The sequence below is a fragment of the Lynx canadensis genome, chromosome B4 (assembly GCF_007474595.2).
Source record: "Lynx canadensis isolate LIC74 chromosome B4, mLynCan4.pri.v2, whole genome shotgun sequence".
Lineage (NCBI taxonomy): Eukaryota > Metazoa > Chordata > Mammalia > Carnivora > Felidae > Lynx > Lynx canadensis.
This window is the reverse complement of record NC_044309.1, coordinates 23,246,595-23,267,317: the sequence shown is the minus strand read 5'-3', so window position 1 is coordinate 23,267,317 and position 20,723 is coordinate 23,246,595. Positions and strand designations below refer to the sequence as shown.

The window sequence follows — 20,723 nt, the reverse complement described above, 5'->3', positions numbered from 1 at the left end:
TTTGATCTGCATTTCCCTGATGATTTGAGATGCTGAGCACTCTTCCATTTATCTATTGGCCATTTGACATCTTCTTTAGAAAAATATCTACTAATATCTTATGCTCATTTTTAAATTGTATTAGTTGGTTTTTGCTATTAAGTTGTAGGAGCTCTTTATATATTTTGGATATTAGCCCCTTATCAGATATAGGATTTGCAAATGTTTTCTTCCATTCTGTAGGTTGCCCTTTAAATTTATTCTCTCCTTTGCTGTGCAGTAAGTCATTTCTGCTCTAATCTTTATTATTTTTTTCCTTCTGCCAACTTTAGGTTTAGTTTGTTCTTCTTTAATTTAGTCCCACTTGTTTATTTTAGTTTTTGTTGCCTGTACTTTTAGTGTCTTATCCAAGAAATCATTGCCAAGACCAACGTCAAGGAGATTTTTCCCTATGTTTTCTTTTAGGAGTTTTTGGATCTCAGGTCTTATAATTAAGTCTTTAGTATACTTTGAGTTAATTTTTATAAATTGCATTATATAGGAGTCCAGTTCCACTCTTTTGCATTTTGATATCCATGTTTTCCAATATCATTTACTGAAGAAGGTATCTTTCCCCATGTGTGTTCTTGACACTCTTGTCAAAATTAGTTCACCACATACGACTGGTTTTATTTCCGGGCTCTCTATTCTGTTCCATTGGCCTGCATACCTCTTTTTATGCCAGTACCATAATGTTTTTTTTTGTTTTTTTTTTAATTTTTTTTTCCACGTTTATTTATTTTTGGGACAGAGAGAGACAGAGCATGAACGGGCGAGGGGCAGAGAGAGAGGGAGACACAGAATCGGAAACAGGCTCCAGGCTCTGAGCCATCAGCCCAGAGCCCGACGCGGGGCTCGAACTCACGGACCGTGAGATCGTGACCTGGCTGAAGTCGGACGCTTAACCGACTGCGCCACCCAGGCGCCCCCAGTACCATAATGTTTTGATTTAAAAACTTTGTGATATATTCTGAAACCAGAAGTGTGATGCCTCCAGCTTTGTTTTCTTTCTCAAAATCGCTTTGTCTATTCAGGGTCTTTTGTGGTTCCATACAAATTTTAGTTAGTTTTTTCCATTCCTGTGAAATGTGTCATTGGAATTTTAACAGGGATTGCACTGAATCTGTACATCACTTTGGGTAGGTGGACATTTTCATAATATTACTTCTTCCAAGACAAAAACAAGTATATTTTTCTAATTATTTGTCTCTCCTTCAATTTCATTCATCATTGTCTTATAGTTTTCAGTATATAGGTCTTTCACCTCTTTGGTTAAGTTTATTCTTAGGCATTTTATTGTTTTTGATGCTATAGTTAATGAGTTGCTTTATTAATTTCTCTCCAGGCAGTTCATTGTTACTGTATGGAAATGCAACTGATTTTTATATATTCATTATGTATCCTGAAATTCTACTGAATTCATCTATTCTAACAATTTTTTTTGATGGAATATTTAGGATTTTCTCTATATGAGGTCATATCATCTACAAACACAGACAATTTTACTTCTCCCTTTCCAATTTAGAGGTCTTTATTTTCTTGCCTAATTGCATGGCTAGGACTTCCAGTACCATGTTGAACAGAAGTAGCAAAAGTGGGCTACATCCTTATATTGTTCCTGATCTTAAAGAAAACGTTTTTCACTTTCCACCACTGAGTATGATTTTAGTTCTGGGGTTGTCATATATGACCTTTACTATGTTGAAGTACATTCCTCTTATACCTAATTTGTTGAGAGTTTTTTTTTTTATCATGAAAGAATGTTAAATTTTACAAAATGATTTTTCTGCATCTACTGGGTGATAATATGATTATCCTTCATTCTATTAATGTGGCATATCACATGTATTGATTTTTGTGTGTTGAGTTACCTTGCATCCAAGAGATGAATCCCACTTGATCATGGTGTATGATCCTTGAATTTGGCTATTATTATGTTGAGGATTTTTACACCTATGTTCATGAGAGATATTAGCCTATCACTTTCTTTTCTTGTAGTGTCCTTGTCTGGCTTCAGTACCAGGGTAAGGCTGGCCTCATAAAGTAACCTTGGAAATGTTTCTTCCTCTTCAATTTCTTGGAAAAGGTAGAGAAGTATTGGTGTTAATTCTTTCACTGTTTGGTAGAATTCATCTGTGAAGCCATCTGGTCCTGAGGCTTTCTTTGTTGGAAGGTTTTTGATTATCAATTAAATCTCGATACTAATAATCAATGAGTTCAGATTTTCTGTTTCTTTATGGTTCAGTCATGTAGGTTATACGTTTCTAGGAATTTATCCATTTCCTTTAGGTTGTCCAATCTGTTGGCATATGACTGTTCACAGTGGTCTCTTATAATACTTTGTATTTCTTTTATATCAGTTGTAATATCCCCTCTTTCATTTCTGATTTTATCTATTTGAATCCTGTCTCTTATTTCCTTAGTGAGTCTGGCTAAAGGTTTGTCAATTTCATTTGTCTTTTCAAAGAAACAGTTCCTAGTTTATTGAATTTTTTTTTAATTGAAGTATAGTTGATATACAATATTACATCAGTTTCAGGTATGATTCAACAAGTCTATCATTGATCTTTTCCAGTGTCTTCATTTATTTCTGCTCTAATCTTTATTATTTTCTCTTTCTGCTGACTTTAGGTTTAGTTTGTTCTTTCTTTTATACCTCCTTGAGGTATAAAATTAGGTTGTTTATTTAAAGAGAACTTTCTTTTTTCTTTTTTTTTTAATTTTTTTTAACATTTATTTATTTTTGAGACAGAGAGAGAGAGAGCATGAACAGGGGAGGGTCAGAGAAAGAGGGAGACACAGAATCCAAAACAGGCTCCAGGCTCTGAGCTGTCAGCACAGAGCCCAAGGTGGGGCTCGAACCCACGGACCATGAGATCATGACCTGAGCCAAAGTCGGATGCTCAACCGACTGAGCCACCCAGGCGCCCCTTAGAACTTTCTTTTTTCTTAATGAAGATGTTTATCACTATAAACTTTCCTTTTAAAACTGCTTTTGTTGGGGCGCCTGGGTGGCGCAGTCGGTTAAGCGTCCGACTTCAGCCAGGTCACGATCTCGCGGTCCGTGAGTTCGAGCCCCGCGTCGGGCTCTGGGCTGATGGCTCAGAGCCTGGAGCCTGTTTCCGATTCTGTGTCTCCGTCTCTCTCTGCCCCTCCCCCGTTCATGCTCTGTCTCTCTCTGTCCCAAAAATAAATTAAAAAAAAAAAAAAAAAAAAAAAAAAAAAAAAACGTTGAAAAAAAAAAAAACTGCTTTTGTTGCAACCCCTAAGTTTTGGTATGTTGTATTTCCATTTTCATTTATCTTAAGATACTTTTGACTTTCCTTTTGATTTCCTTTGATTTCTTCTTTGACCTGTTGTTCAGAAATATGTCATTTAATTTCCACATATTGGTGAATTTTCCAGCTTTTCTTTTGTCAGAAAAGATACTTGACATGATTTTGATCTTAAATTTGTTTTGTGACCTAATATATTATCTGTCCTGCAGAATGTTCCATGTGTGCTTGAGAAGAATGTATGTTTTTCTGCTGTAGGATGAAACATTCTGTAATGTCTGCTAGGTCCATTTGGTCTAAGGTATAATCCAACTCCAGTGTTTCCTTATTGATTTTCTGTCTGGAATATCTATCCATTGTTTAAAGTGGTATATTGAAGTTCTCCACTATTATTGCAAAGCTGTCTATTTTTGCCTTCAGATCTCTTAATAATTGTTTAATATATTTAAGCATCCAAAATTGGGTGTGTATATATTTACAGGGTTCATCTCTTGATGAATTGACTCCTTTATTATTATAGAAGGGCCTTCTTTGTCTCTTGTTACAGCTTTTGATTAAAGGCTATTTTACCTGATTTAAGTATAGCTACCCCTGCATTTTTAGTTTCCATTGCAAGGAATATCTTTTTCCATCTCTTCACTTTCAGCCTGTAAGTATCATTAAAGCTTAAATAAGTCTCTTCTAGGCAGCATATAGTTGTTTTTTTTTTTTTCTTTCAATCCACTCAGCAACTCTATGTCTTCTAATTGGAGAATTTAAAGCATTTATATTAAGAGTAATGCATGATAGATAAGGACTTACAATCACCATTCTGTTAATTACTTTCTGATTGTTTTGTAGTTCCTTTTTTCCTCTCTCACTGACTTTCTTATGAATTGATGATTTTTGTAGTAATATGCTCTTATTCTTTATTTTTTACCATTTGTGTGTCTATTTATAGGCTTTTGCTTTGTGATTTGAGGCTTTCATAATATATTTCATATATTTCATAATATATATATTTCATAATATATATATTACATATATTTCATAATATATATAATATATATATCATAATATATATTATATATATTTCATAATATATAATATATATTATATATATTTCATAATATATTATATATATTATATATATATTTCACAATATATATTTCATAATATATGAAATATATAATAATATATCTTACAGTTAAAACAGTATATTTTAACTTAACTTAATTTCAATTACATAAAAGAAGTTCTAAACCTTTACTTGCCCCCTTCATATTTTATATTGTTGATGTCCCAACTGACATCTCTTTACATTGTGTACCAGTTAATAAAATATTGTAGCACTAATCATTTTTAACACTTTTGTCTTTTAACCTGTATGCAAGAATTCAATGTGATTTATATACCACCACTGCAACATTAGAGTACTTTGAATTTGACTGTATATTTACTTTTACCATTGAATTTTCTTCTTTCATATGTTTTCATGTTACCAATCATTTCCTTTCATCTGAAATCTTGAAAAACTTCCTTTACCATCTCTTGCAAGGCAGGTTTAGTGGTAACAAATTTTTTCTGGGAAAGTCTACGTCTCTCTTTCATTTCAAAGGACAACTTTGTTGGTGAACTATTCTTGGTTGGCAGCTTTTCCTTTGACCATTTTGTTTTTTTTTTTTTTTTTAATTTTTTTTTTCAACGTTTATTTATTTTTGGGACAGAGAGAGACAGAGCATGAACGGGGGAGGGGCAGAGAGAGAGGGAGACACAGAATCGGAAACAGGCTCCAGGCTCTGAGCCATCAGCCCAGAGCCCGACGCGGGGCTCGAACTCACGGACCGCGAGATCGTGACCTGGCTGAAGTCGGACGCTTAACCGACTGCGCCACCCAGGCGCCCCTCCTTTGACCATTTTGAATAGATCATCCCACTCTCCCCTGGAAATCTGCAGATACCCTTATTGGGATTCCCTTGTATGTGCCAAACGACTCTTCTCTTGCTGCCTTAAAATTTCTGTCTTTGATTTTTGACAGTTTGATTATAATGAGTCTCACTGAAGGAGCACTTGGGTGGATCAATCAGTTAAGCATCTGACTTCGGCTCAGGTCATGATCTTGTAGTTCATGAGTTTGAGATCCACGTCAGGCTCTGTGCTGACAGCTCAGAGCCTGGAGCCTGCTTCGTATTCTGTGGTTCCCTCTCTCTCGCCCCTCCCCCACTCACAATCTGTCTCTCTTTTTCTCTCAAAAATAAATAAACATGAAAAAAATTGTAAACAATAATAATGTGTCTCAATGAAGATCCCTTTGGATTGAATTTGTCTGGAGATCTTTGAGCTTCATGTCCTTGGATAGCCATATCTTTCCCCAGATTTGGGCCATTTTGGGTTATTATTTAAGTTTTTTGTCCTTTTTTCTCCCTCTTCTCTTTCTGGGACTATCATAATGTGAATGTTGTTTTACTTGATGGTATCCTATACCTCATATAGCCTTTTTTAACTCTTTTTTATTCTTGTTTCTTATTCTCTGGTAACTGAATAATGCCAAAAGATCCATCTTCAACCCAACAGATTGGACCTAATCTTGAAGGTCTCTCTTGCATTCTTTATTTTGGTTATATTATTTTTCAGCTCTAGAATTTCTATTTGGTTCTTTTCTTATTTCTGTCTTTTTGTTGAACTTCTCATTTTGTTCATGCATTGTTTTCTTGAGTTCATCGAACTGTGTTCTCTTGAATCTCACTGAGTTTCTTTAAAATAATTAATTTGTATTCTTTTTCAAGTAACCTGCAGATTTCCATTTCTTTGGGATCACTTACTGGAAAATTATTGTGTCTTGTTTCCTTGTTTCTTGTTTCTGACAGCTTTGTGCTGATATCTACTCATTTGAGAGAGCAGTCACCTCTGCACTAAAGGAAATGTTCATTTCTGCACTATAAAATACGGTAGTCACAAGCCACATATGGTCATAAAGCATGTGAAATGGGCTAGTGTTACTAAGGAACTGAATTTTAATTTTATTTAATAAGACTTAGTTTAATTTTAAACTTAAATAGCTACATGTAGTTGGTGGTAAAGAAACAGACATCAGTCAATGAGTAAAAGAATAAAGTATCTTATTAATAACTATACAAAGGAGGTATTGCTATCTTTCTTCACATATAAGAAAAGAAAGAAGAATAGAGATCAAATAACTTGCCTAAAGTTTCACAGCTAATAAATGGTGAAATCAGGATTTGAACCCAGATACCTACCCGCAGACTTTACGCTCATAATTATTACATGGAAATCTATTTTCTCAGATGATTTCAGCTAAATAACCTGGTTTTCAGGTTTTTGGTAAATTTATATAATGTTATAATATATGATACTACAATAGATTATATGCTCAGTACCAATAACTAGTGCCTGAAAAGAGTTACTTCCATGCTGTGAATTATATCTTAAGTATTTATGAAGTTATATAAAAAATATTTCTTATATAGGAACAATGAGCAATCTTTTATGCTTCCAAGTAGCCACCTCCTGAAAGTTAATAATACTCTATGCTACTTATTGACTTAACAGTATAATTCTAATGCAGCAAGTAATAAGGAGAGCTTAAAGGTTACTCCTGCTTCACAACAACTAAACATTAGAAAGTACATGTTTGAGACATAATGGTCTACAAAACATTCCAAAGATCCACTAAAAAAGGAAATAAAAGGTCAGAAAAACTGTATCTATGGAATCAAGCCCGAGCCAAGGAATGGACAGCCAAAAGGGGCAAAGTTGCCCAGGGGCAAATATTTTAGGAATGAAATTAAGACTTTGACCAGCCACAAGTAAAGAAGAAAAATCCTAACTGTTTTGCTGTCAGAGACACTCAGAAGTGGCTTCCCATGTCCCAGATCAACAGTACCCTTTACGTACAGAAAGAAGCAGAAACAAAATCTAAATTTTCCTCATTTTAGGTCCATAGAATTTCCACTGAATAAGATTAAGCAATGAGCTCACAAACAAAAATACCAACTCAAAAAGAAAAAACAAAACAAAACAGTTTTTATGAATGAGAACCAGAAGAAACACCTGACAATATTTTTTCTCTCAAGAATTGTTTCTATAGAAACTATAGGAAAAACTATAGACAGCTATGCACACACTGTTTTGATAAATAAAGGGCATAATTACAAAGTCAGGCAACCAATACACTACTGTTAGACATAAACAGATTTGGAGGAGAAAAACATAACACTTACTTATGAAATTGTTAAAAAGTTAACCAAACAAGTGAAGAAAATAATCAACTGATTAAAAAGTAGAGACAATTAGCTGTACTGGAAAATATGTCCAAAAATTACCTACCCTCAATATAGCACAGAAAAACAAGAAATTGATATGTGAGAGGAATGTTAAAAGATACAGAGAACAGAAGGAAAAGATCTAACGTATACGTCTCATTGGAATGTCAAAAAGGGAAAGTGAATGGAGAAAAAGTAATATCCAAAGAGATAATGGATGCAAAATTTCCAGAATTGATACAAAAGGTGAACCCATCAATCCAGGAAGCATATATCTCAGGTGGAATAAATTAAACAAAACAAAAAAAAATCTATGCTTTAAAATATTATTTTTAAAAATCCTGAGAATGTAAAAGACAAAATTAAAGGTACCTATAGAGACAAGGTAGAGTACTCACAAAGTCATGGCAATTAGAAAAAACAGCAGACTTCTCAACAACAGTAGAAGTCAGAAGGCAGCAGAACAGTATCTTTAAAATGTCGAGGAAAAATAACAAAACTGTCTAGCAAAAATATCTTCACTAGATGATGATATGATGATGATGATAAAAGAATGATGATAAAATAAAAATATTTAAATATAAGAACAGAGTTCACTACCAAGAGACCTCAGTAATTGAACCTCAAAAGTATGGACTTCGGGAAGAATAAAAAGGATCCTGGAAGGATAACCTAAAGCGCAGGAAAGGCAATGATAAACCTGCATTTTAAGGCAAGCAAACACTTCTTAAAATATTAATTTTCATAATACTTTCTAATTTTTAGATTTTAAAAGAACAGAAGTGGGCTTCTGAGGTAACTAGGACCAGATTTACCTTGCTGCCTTAGCCAAATACAAAAACTGGAAAAAAAATAAATAAAACATCATTTCACAACAGGCAAAGCCAAATACTCCCTAGGAGGAGGAGAAAAATGAGGTAATCCCTATGACTGCCCTAGTTTACTGTCTGCAGAGTCTTTTAGGCTGCAACACAGAAAAAGGTAAACTAAGTAGTCTCCCTGAATGGAAAAGACAAAGTTGTTAGTAAGGCCAAACTGGCTAGAACTCCAAGGAATTGTACAGTTGGTAGAATTTGTAGAAAATGTTATTAAAAAGCTATCACAAATAAAACTTTATATGTTCAGAAGACAGAAGATGGTGCACAAAGTACAAGAATGTCTCCTGAGAGGGGCATGTGGGCAGGTGTTGGGAGGGTGGTAATGAAACTCTCTGGAACCCTGGAAGATGAATCCCACTAGCTGTCCCAGCTGACTGTGAGTGCCATCAAAACTCACTGGACAGTGGGACACTGGGCATCCTGCATGCCACTGGCTGTAGCTCACCATTGGAGCTGTAATAAAAAAGCATCTTAGAACCAGGAAGAAAAGCCTCTTCTTCATTCAGTGTCTCTCCAATGCCGTCTACCGAAAAGCTTAACATTGTCCGAGCTGGCAAAAGAGAAATGCTTACAGGGCTCAGCTCCAACATCACAAAGCCAGGCAAAGAAGAATGGATATGGAGCAAAGACATAAATTGACAACTAGTACAAAGAGGATACAAAACATTTAAATCTCTAGATTTCCACCTATGACAGGGAAGATTCAACTTGGTGGTTCACTAATAAAAAACAGAGCTCTGTTTTAGCTTCAGATAAAAGAATAATGAAAGTATAACTAATGGACAGAAGCTCAACTCACTTCAAATTTTACTAGTAATATGTCACATCTCCATTTCTCTGTTCTTACAGACTTAATTTGTAGGCTTATGGATAGCATAACTGAGACATCTTAGTAAAATAATATTATCTAGTCTAAACTACCCAGACATATTACATATATAAAATAATATACATCTCATATTCACAGACTTGTTGATTTACTTGCTGCACACACACACACACACACACACACACACACACACACACACACTTAACCTCACTACTTATCAAAGAAATACAAACTGAAGCAAAGTTAAGCACAAACTTTTTACCCATCAAACTGACCAAGAATAACTAATGTCCAGTAGAGGGTATAAGAAATGGGAAGGCTAAAAACTGATGAAGGTAAGCTTCTCCAATTATACATTTATATATGCTGCAAAATTTGTTGTCAAGAATATAATCTAATTTTTGGGGCGCCTGGGTGGCGCAGTCGGTTAAGCGTCCGACTTCAGCCAGGTCACGATCTCGCGATCTGTGAGTTCGAGCCCCGCGTCGGGCTCTGGGCCGATGGCTCAGAGCCTGGAGCCTGTTTCCGATTCTGTGTCTCCCTCTCTCTCTGCCCCTCCCCCGTTCATGCTCTGTCTCTCTCTGTCCCCAAAATAAATAAACGTTGAAAAAAAAAAATTAAAAAAAAAAAAAAAAGAATATAATCTAATTTTTAATTTGGTGGTTTGGTTGTGGAGGAGGATTTAGCTGAGTAGTATTTGTAAAGCTCTCTATTTTTATGTCAAAAAAGAACAAGAAATGCAATTCTTAAAAGCATCATGTGTTTGTTCATCCTTTCAAATTTAGATAAGTGACAAAAACACTCGACAATGGCAAATTGAGAATAATCACTAGTCAATTTGTAGAGCCACCTACTCCGAATACTTTACACCCATTTTACAAAATGTATCCATCACAAATGGAAAACAATAGAAACTAAAGCACATAACTAAGTCATTGTGGCATGTACAGAGTTTTTATTTTATTCTAAAAATAATAGTTGATTATAGTATTTGTGATAATAGAAGTTCTCTAACAAGAAGTAAAGCCATCAATTTTAATTGAACCTCTATTCATTTTTAATTAGAACTGCTTACAATGATTAAATCAATGAAGTAAATTTTAAATGTAGTGAAATATAAAACAAATTAAAGTTAGACCTACAATCTATATATTCGGGAAGGTTTTCAGAAACCAGGAAGAATAGCATGAGCAGCTGCTCTCTGCCTGGAATTTTCCATTCCTGAAGGAAAATTGAGCGCCTGGCAAGCTCTGGTGAAATTCATCTAAATCTTTCTTGTGGGTGTGATATAGTGATGACACCAGCGACCCTAAGAGATACTCTATTACAAGAATATGGTATTATACATGAACTTAAACTACAAGAACAGCCTTACCAATAAGATGTATGAATAAGTCACAGCCTTTGCCTCAAGATACTCTTGCATCAGCAACTGATCGGTCCAAATTCTTCACTGATATGTAAGCTATATAAATTTTTAAAAAATATCTGAACCTCAGTTTTCTCACCTATAAAACTGGAATAGTAATAGGTATCTTCTAGGACTGTTCTGAGGATTAACTATACCTTTATATGTATTTATATATACACATACGTATACACACACATACACATATGACAAAGTGAAAGGGCAGGCACCCAATTGCAATTGACAGTAATCAAATCATTTTTATAATATTTTTATTTACTTTTCTTTTCTTAGAGAGAGAGAGAGAGAGTGCACACGAGCAAGTGGGGGAGAGGAGCAGGGAGAGAGAGAGAGAGAGAGAGAGAGAGAGAGAGAGAGAGAATCCTAAGCAGGTTCCACACTCAGCATGGAGTCCAATGCCAGGCTCAATCCAAAGACCCTTTGATTATGACCTGAGCCGAAATTAAGAGTCAGACACTCAACTGACTGAGCCATCTAGGCACCCCTATCAAATCATTTTAATACAGCATTATAGGTGGCACATAGGAAAGAACCTGCACTGCCATGTGGTTTCTGCCTTCATGGTACTTACAGTCTAGCAGAGAAGACAGATATAAATAAATAATTATAAATAACTAATAACTTCAGGCGTACAAAGTGCTATGGAAAATAGCTGATATTTATAGAGACTGTACTGTGCAATGCATTTTACATATATCATAATATCATTCCCATTTAAAGATATTTGAGCACAGGTTAGGAAACGTGGCCAGTCTGAATTCAAAGCCAGCACTTTTAACCACAATGCAACACTATCTCGAAAATAAAAATACTATGCAGTACTGTACAGGGGTGCCTGGGTAACTCAGTCAGTTGAGCATCCAACTCTTGATTTCGTCTCAGGTCATGATCCCAGGGTCATGGGATTGAGCCCCACATCAGGCTCCACACTGAGCATGGAGCCTGCTTAAAATTCTCTCTCTCTCTCTCTCTCTCTCTCTCTCTCTCTCTCTCTCCCCGCCTCTCTCCCCCTCTCCCTCTCCCTCTCTCCCTTGCTCACGTGCTCTCCTTCTCTCTAAAATAAACATTAAAATAAATACTGTACGTACATTTTATACATACATTTTATATGATGTTATAATCATCGTATTTTTTAAAATCACACTGGCAGCAGTGCAGATGATCAATTGGAAAGGAATAACACTGAACACAGGACAGTACTGGAAGCATCCAAGCGAGAAATGATTAGTACTAGAACAAAGTCAGTTGTAGTAAGAATGAGAGAAGAAAACAAACTGATGAGCTACTGAGGTAGAATTGATAACACTTTGCAAGTGACTGGATATGAAAGTGAGGAAAAGGAAAAGCTCGACACACTGCCACCAGAGAGACCTGGCTACCGAGCACTTTCATAACTGAAGATTTAATCAACCCTGGCCCAGGAGGAAAGGCACAGGATTTCATTTCCACTCATCCCCACTCATTACCCTGCCCTTAGCTGCAACACATTCATCACAGTTGCAAAGGTAACAAAATATCATTGTACAGCTACCAACTGAGAATTTAATCTGTTTAAAGAAAAATCTGTGAAGTCTTTCACTAAAGACCAAAAAATAATCTGGAATCTCTATTTCAACAAAGAAATAAAATATTAAATTGACTTTTCATTTTAGATATATACGTGGGATTCATTTGGTCCTAAGAATGTCCTGACTGAACACCAAAAATGATGTTTACTGAATTCACAATCCGTTAGTTAAAAACAAAAGTTAAATAGCTTACCCAATGATAAGAGCAAACTTAAGAAGAAAATTTTCAGACATTACTTGAATATGTCATTTTTTAATAAACAGCATTAGCTAGCAGACATCTTGGTCTTTTGGGCTGCAGAATTCCACAGGATTCCGTATGCTTTAGCATGTAAATGGTTCAATTTACATTTAAAATTCCAACATGGAAGGTGGAAGAGTAAAATACAATATACTTCATCCTTTGATATTTTGGTCAAATTTGTTAAAAAATTAACGTGAAATGTCTAAAAGTTTCTTTTTTTATTCAAATTATCTAATAAGTGAAATAATACATGAAGATTTTTACCTGGAATGCAGTCACTATAGTTAGAAATACACAAACAATATGTGATATTTTATTTTAGACAACTTGCTATTTTAACTAATGTTATTGTTGTCTTTCTGTCATCTGCCAATTCTGAGGACACAGACTGAATTCAGTGGGACCTGAGGCTGAAATTATCAAGAGGGAAAATGGAGGGGGTATGGAAATCTGCCAGCAGAATCATCAAAGTACGGAAGAGAAAGAAGGAGAAACCAAGAAGTAGAGTCAACATCAGAATTATACAGTAGCTTATAAATACACTAGATCAGACCTCTCAAACTCTTTGGTCTTGGAACCTCTTTACACTCTTGAAAATTATTCAGAATCCCAAAGAGCTTTTATTTATGTTGACTATATCCATTGATATTTACCATATTGGATATTAAAACTCAGAAATTTTGAAAATATTTAATAATTCACTTAAAAATAACAATAAGCCCATAACATGTTAACATATTTATGAAAAATAACTATATTTTCCCAAACAAAAAAATCATTAGTTTACATTTCTGCTTCATATTTCTTTCTGCATTCAATCTGTTTCTATATCATATCATAAAGCCTCTGTATACCCATAAAAGAATGAACAGTTCAAAATGCAAATAACATCTTTGAATTATTATGAAAATAGTTTTAACTTCATAAACTCCCTCAATAAGATCTTGAGGATCCTAGGGGTCCTAGGACACACTTTGAAAATGACTGCATTTGACAAACATTTTTTTTTCAATATATGAAATTTAATGTCAAATTGGTTTCTATTCAACAGCCAGTGCTCATCCCAAAAGGTGCCCTCCTCAATAGCCATCACCCACCCTCCACTCCCTCCCACCCCCCATCAACCCTCAGTTTGTTCTCAGTTTTTAAGAGTGACAAACATCTTTTTTTGAGACAAACGTATTTTTTTTTAATTTTTTTTTCCAACGTTTGTTTATTTTTGGGACAGAGAGAGACAGAGCATGAACAGGGGACGGGCAGAGAGAGAGGGAGACACAGAATCGGAAACAGGCTCCAGGCTCTGAGCCATCAGCCCAGAGCCTGACGCGGGGCTCGAACTCACGGACCGCGAGATCGTGACCTGGCTGAAGTCGGACGCTTAACCGACTGCGCCACCCAGGCGCCCCGAGACAAACGTATTTTAAAAGGTAGCAAATGAAAGTGACTTGCAGACCAGCACATAAACAAAGCCCGCAAGCACAGTGGCTCACCTTATAGTTCCAAGAATTTGGGGCTTCAATAGAACTAGAATTTCAATGGAGCCAAGTCTACAGAGACAATTATCCATTATCCTATCTCCAAATGTAAATATAGAATCAACCCTATAGAATTTCCTCCAGGTAATCATGGAATTGTACACACCAGCAGGAAAAACTGCTTTTGCATGCATGAAACAGAGATTGTACTGAAAAGCCAATAGTAAAATCTACTGAAATAATTACATAATCAAGATTAAATCATGGCTTTTCTTCAATACAATAATTATGGTAAGATAATAGAAAGCACTGCTGAGGGACAGCTCTCTTTCCTAAAGAGCTATAAAAATAAAGTAGATATCTACTTTCAATGTGCGGACATTTAAAACAGTATAAGATACTACTTTCTGGAGACAATACATGAATCAAAAGCCTTTTAAAGTCTCCCCCAGACTTATGAGTCCTTGATTATTTTTACTCTGGGCTCTGATACATCTGACATTCCCCCTTTACACACTTTTCTAATTCATGCACAATAACTGCTATAAATATCCATTTAAAGTTTTCTTTGTTTTTCCTCTTAATCCTTCTGTTTTCAGTGTTTGGGCTGCAATTCCAGGCCCTACCCTTATACCTGTTTCACCAGTTCCATTCACTGTTCCATTCACTGTTCCATTCACTGTTCCACACACCTATATGTGAGTTCACATTTGGAAATACAAAAATTTAATTAAATGTCACACATTCTTGTGCATTATAAAGACAATAGCAACCCAAACTATGAGTAAGCTGAAAAAGGGCAAAAACATAATGACTTCAAATGACAAACAATTTTGAAACAGACACTTGCAAATTACTTTGAGGGCAAAAGCACTTAAGTTATTTCAATACTTTATGTTCTGCTTGTATCATCAACCACCCACTTGTTCTCTCTCAATCTATAAACCCTGGGGAGGGAAAAATAATGATAAATCGAAACTTGCCCTGGATGAATACACATAAATGACTTGGTAAAGACACCAAAAAAAAAAAAAATTAGAAAGGTGGTAAATAAGGCTTTTTCTTTTAAGAGGAAAAAGGGATATCAAAGCTAGAGTTTAACTCTTGTATAATACAGTCAGTTAAATCTTTCTAAATCAGCCAAAGGCTGTAACTAAGCAACATGATTCTTCACTGTGCTCAAAAAGGGGGCTGTCAAGCATCAGGAGCCTCATTTCTCACTGAAAGCTTTGACAAGTTTCCACCATATTTTATATAATTGTAGCAGAGGGAGTGCCAGATTAGATCTGATTTGCTGTCATAATGGGATTTTTTTCCCACATAAGCTAATGATGCAAAGCTATATTTAACCCCAAAAGAGTCACCCTCAAGCACTTACTGTATATTCTGATTGCTTCTCATATCTAGAATTGGACAAGTAGCAATTTTTCTGCTACTGAATATGACAAAAGCAAAGGTTTAATAGGTAGATTTTTTTTTCTCCTGATTGGCTCCATTATAAATTTAGCTACAAATTCCAAATATGTTCACTAGCTTTTCTCACCAAATTGAGAAGATCAAGAAAGTGTGTTACTTTGACTTCATATCCATTAGTGTATGCAAGTCAACCCTCTTGCCCCGCCTACTGTGGCCAGCTGAATATGCTGTTAATTTCCCACCTTAAAATTGGACCCACTCTCACCCTTGGTCACAGAGAAGTTTGAGAGTATTTAGGGTGTTTGTCTTCAGCAATGGTTTAGAGTCTAAAATGTATTTATATACTATCATAAACACAGTGGCTCCCTTTGGTATCTCTGTATTCAGTGAGCTGCAATCCTCCATATTCACCACTGTTTTATTTCTACACTCTGACTTGTATTCTAATTCCCTGCTAGAAGGGGGTCCCTTCATTTAACACCTACCTCCCCTCTTAGCTGATGTCAGGACAATATGTACAGCCCTCACCAACCTCTGTCTAAGGAGATGGATCGTATCCCTTGAGTTCTGTTTCAAACTGGACATTCCTACCATCCCAAGTCATGCCATAGAGTAAAACAAGAGTACCACTGGCAAGAAACTTCTGAGGCTGCCACTCACACACCTACAAGATGGAACACTCTGTATACTGACCTTAATCCAAATTTGTATGTGAGTTTGCCACATGTCTTGGAAATTTGTTTTGACCACCCGAAAGCTGGATCAGTTTGACACCTGATGTCTCGTACAATAGATCAACAAGTTCAAGATTGGTGATACAATATAGTGATATGGATGTATACAAAGCAGTGTTATTCAGGAGTAGATACCAAACATCATGAGTTTGTCATAGTTGAAAAATGGGTTTCTCTCCTACTCTGAGGTATCTGATTCCTTCATAAGCAAAAGTACCAAATTAGCTTAATGGAAAAAAAATGAACGATACTCCCCTATACTGCCTTTCTGGTTCAGGTTGTCCCAGACTAACAATCTAATGTCAGCTGAATATCTCTGGGTGTTTCCTTCTCACTCATCAAAATTTATTAGTCCTGCATCACCATGCCCAAAGTGCTTAATAATTGGAAATAAAATCCTATAAGCTAACTCAAACGAAGGTGGCAAAGATAAATGACAGTTTGCTTTACCATTATCACAGAGAAAAATCAGAAAATCTCAGGTTTGAGAAATCTCACAGTCAGTGTGAGAATTCAAGGTATCGTCAATGCAAGGAAAATCAGTGTTGTGTTTGGGTGGAAGCACCTTTTAGTGTTTCCCTTTACAGTATGCTAGAAGTAAAAAACCTTAGGGATGCAGAAAGCTTAAGAGGCAACAAGTGCAACTGTATAACCATGTTGCGTGAAATTTTTATGAACCCTGCAAAATTCTGTCAAGTGGTACCTTTCACTGTTGAAAATACTAAAGCTTATAGCATCCTCATGAAGTAGTCATCCTGGCACTGTGTGATTAAATAACTCCAACATTCACATTTACAAATTCATGTTTAAAAAATATATATTCTCAATTTTTGAACAATTCTGATTGTTCAAAAGTTCCGCTTATGCTGAGCTAAACAGAGCCTTCAGTAGTTCCTACTGGCTTACTGATAAGTCAGTCACTTATCTGGGTCCTTTCAGAAAACACATAAATAGTCCTTTAATAGCTACTTTCATGTTTGAAAACAGTTGTCAGATCATCCACAGGTCTTCTCTTCCCTGGAAAAACATCTTTAATGTCTTTGAGTCTTCAAAAACCAATGTTTCAAAGTCCTTAGTGATCTTTTATTTTAAATTTCTATATTCCTTGTCATACTATTTGAGGTATTTTCTGTTAAGTTTAGAAGACAATGAGATGTGAACCTCCAAAGACCTAGACTAAGGCTAAGCTGGCTTTTGCTATTGCTGTTTTGCAGCCATACCATACTACTGACTCATATAGAACTTCCAACTGTTCTCCCAAATATTACTGTTCACATGTGCTGCAACTAAACCATATCTTTCTTCCTATGTTCAAAAAGATAGATTTCTGTATTCATATTCAGGATCTTACCTTTGTTCCTACTAACTTTCATCTTGATAGACAGGTCCATTTCTCCAACTCAGCAAAATCTTTTTAGTCTCGGATTTTTAACTTTTGATGAGAGTTATTCTTTTCTTTTTATTTTTTTTATGTTTTTATTTTATTTTTTTGGGGGGGGGAAGAGAAGAGAGAGAGGGAGCCACAGAATCTGAAGCAGGCTCCAGGCTCTGAGCTGTCAGCACAGAGTCCAACGTAGGGCTCAAACTCATGGAACGTGAGTGAGATCGTGCATGACCTGAGCTGAAGTTAGACGCTTAACCGACTGAGCCACCCAAGTGCCCCTGATGATTTACTTATTCTTAAATACTTGTCTCCTATATCATTTTTCAAAGACTTGATGAACTTTCCGACCAGCACAAGGTCCCAAATAAAACCCTACAACAAACTGCTATGACCTTCACTGCAAGTTAGCATCAGTCAATTCAATCACTTCTTAAACACAAACCCAAAGCCTAGGCTTAATTCCTCTCTTCAGTGAGAGGGATGTGGGATTTTCAAAGTGGCTACTTAATGCAATGCCTATGTGCCATGTCTAACGTGACACCGACATAGGACAATACCCCCTAATCTCTCCTATCCAAACCCCAAAGTTAAATGTATTTTGTAATCTAAAACTCCCTGTACATGCTCACTCTTAGTCCAATATAGATTTATCCCATTATATGTTTCCTAGAAAATAATAGAAGATAGTTGCATAAAAAATGTGTTCTGGAATCAAGCAAACCTGAATTCTAATTCCAACTCTGCCAATTACTAACTGTGTGATTATAGGCAAGTTATTGAACCTCTCTAGGCCTATCTCATTGGTAAAATGGAGACTATAAAGATAAAATTTATGTATGCAAAACACGTGGAACAAAGCAGGTGGAACAATTTTTGACCAAAAGCAAGTGCTACTAAGAAACTGCAGTGGTCATTAGTATTAATGTTAAGCTTTATTTTTAAGATTTTGATAAAATCTTGGAGTTGAAACAACAGAAAAGTGAAATCCACCCACAGTTTTTACTGTGGATTCATCCACTTCCAACTGTAACCTTTGATTTGGAGGGGGTTGTTTGTTTGCATTGGCAATCCTCACTGGGAGCCAAAAAAGAAAAGGAGTTTCTGGATATAACAGGGAGTCTGCCACTTTCTCATAGATACTCTCAGGATTCTTCAAATTGACTCGCTTTCTCTATTCTCTTCTTTCCAGCTCCATAGAGTTCTAGATAGAGATACCATGAACAGTTAAAAGATAGATTTGTCTTTTGAGACTGCATGTGCCCTATCCCTTTCAGTCTACCCACTTTATACAAGTAATGAGCTGCCTTACAGAAATCACTCTGCACATAATTCCTATAGTTATAAATTTCATGTCCTAAAATTAAAAGGGCTTGTTTTCAGGGTATAAAAGTTGGCTGCTTCTTACCAGTTTTCTACTCAGCTACTTATACAGCTCAAAAAGACTTTTTTTGCATAATATCACTTCACTCTATATCCCAAAATTCTTATTAATTCTTAAACCATGCTGGAGGACCTGATTCTTTTCCTTACTGTATATCATACATATCATTCCATATCAATGAATGAAGAATGATATTATCATTTTATTTTTTTAATTTTTTTAATGTTTATTTTTGAGAGAGAGACAAGACAGAGCATAAGCAGGGGAGGGGCAGAGAGTGAGGGAGACACAGAATCCAAACCAGGTTCCAGGCTCAGAGTTGTCAGCAGAATTCAACACAGAGCTTGAACTCACCAGCCATGAGATCATGACCTGAGCTGAAGTAGCTGAACTGACTGAGCCACTCAGGGGCCCCAATATCATCATTTTAAATAGAAATACAGTACTGTGTTTTTACCATGCGTCATAATTAATTTAACCAATTCTTTCTTGTTATGCATTTAAGTTGTTTCTAAATTTTTATTACAATAAACAATATACTATAATAAGTAGTCCAATGCATATGTATTTATGCCAATTTTTTATTATTCCCTTATAAAACTTATTCAAAGTAGAAGTAGAAAGAAAAAGAACAGATGGGATAAGGAAGAATGCAATTCACAATGGTGATACATTTTACCATATTTCCAGAAAGTCTGAGAACAATTTGCATCCTTATCAATATTGCATGAGAATGTCCACTTTGCTAAAACTTCACCAACACTAAGCATTATATTTTTTTTTACCATTTGCCAATTCAATAAGTAAATTCTTGTACTTCTGGAAGATGTGTGAAGACTTATCTTTAATAATAGGGATTATTCATTCCTATGTCTCAAAAATTACTATATGTATTTTAGTCCCTTAGCAAAGTTAGTATTTAAAAAGCTAAAGTCAATTGATATAATTTTAAGCTCTCTGGTTCCCTCTAGAATGAAATGATTTCTTTTCAGTTATAGATTTCCTCTGTCTTGTTGACCATTGTATTAAATAATACCTAGAATATAGCATTGCTAAATAAATATACATTGAATGAACGAAAACAATGAATTTGAATTAATCTATTAGAAAATGTGTCCAATGGAAGATAAAACATATATCTCGTTAACCATAAGTATTAACAAGACTAATTGTTCAGCAAACTTTTAAACTGGGCATCAAACAGAGAAGCCTAAGGTATCTAATTAGAGGTGAACAGACTAAAGTCAGAACTGGGTAGCACGAGACAAGGTTAGAAATAGTGGTCCACAATTTCACCAGAATCTAAATACAAACCAGTTTTCAACTAGGCATTAGGAAAAACATACAGTATTCTGATAGTGATTTTAGATTTTCCTACCAGTGATTCCCTTCCACTTCTTTTCCCTCTCCCTATCTGTCTCTGTCTCTGTCTTTCTCTTTCCCCTACCACAAGATGGCGATAGCCACTGTTGAACTCTTAGATCAGTTGCTGAAAACCTCTTTTCTCTAAAGGATAAAGCCAACTTTCCCTTAACTGAATTTTTATGTACCCCAGTACTGATATTTGGAATAGTGATTCCTAACCCTACTTTGGGAAGAATTCCAGATATTTTGTCCAAATAATTCTCAGGAGCATAGTGGAAAAACTCTGAAAACTGTAATCAGTTTCTATTAATTTAAGAAAGAAGGACTATGTAACAAAATCAAACACGTTAGGGCTTTACAACTTCAGAAATAAATGGATCCATACAGTAGTAGTATGGCCTGTTTTTGTTAAGTCTAGTAAAGTAAGGATACTCGCCTGAACCAGGGGATATTTAGCCTTGGAAG

The 20,723-nt window shown here is 35.5% G+C and overlaps 1 protein-coding gene and 1 non-coding gene across 2 annotated transcripts in view; both read right to left on the bottom strand.

The window, feature by feature from the left end:
- The window catches only part of GPR158 (G protein-coupled receptor 158), a 425,314-nt gene that overhangs the window by 361,252 nt on the left and 43,339 nt on the right, over window positions 1-20,723 (bottom strand).
- TRNAQ-UUG lies at window positions 2,860-2,944 on the bottom strand. Its single transcript has one exon. It is a non-coding gene; the product is annotated as a tRNA-Gln (tRNA).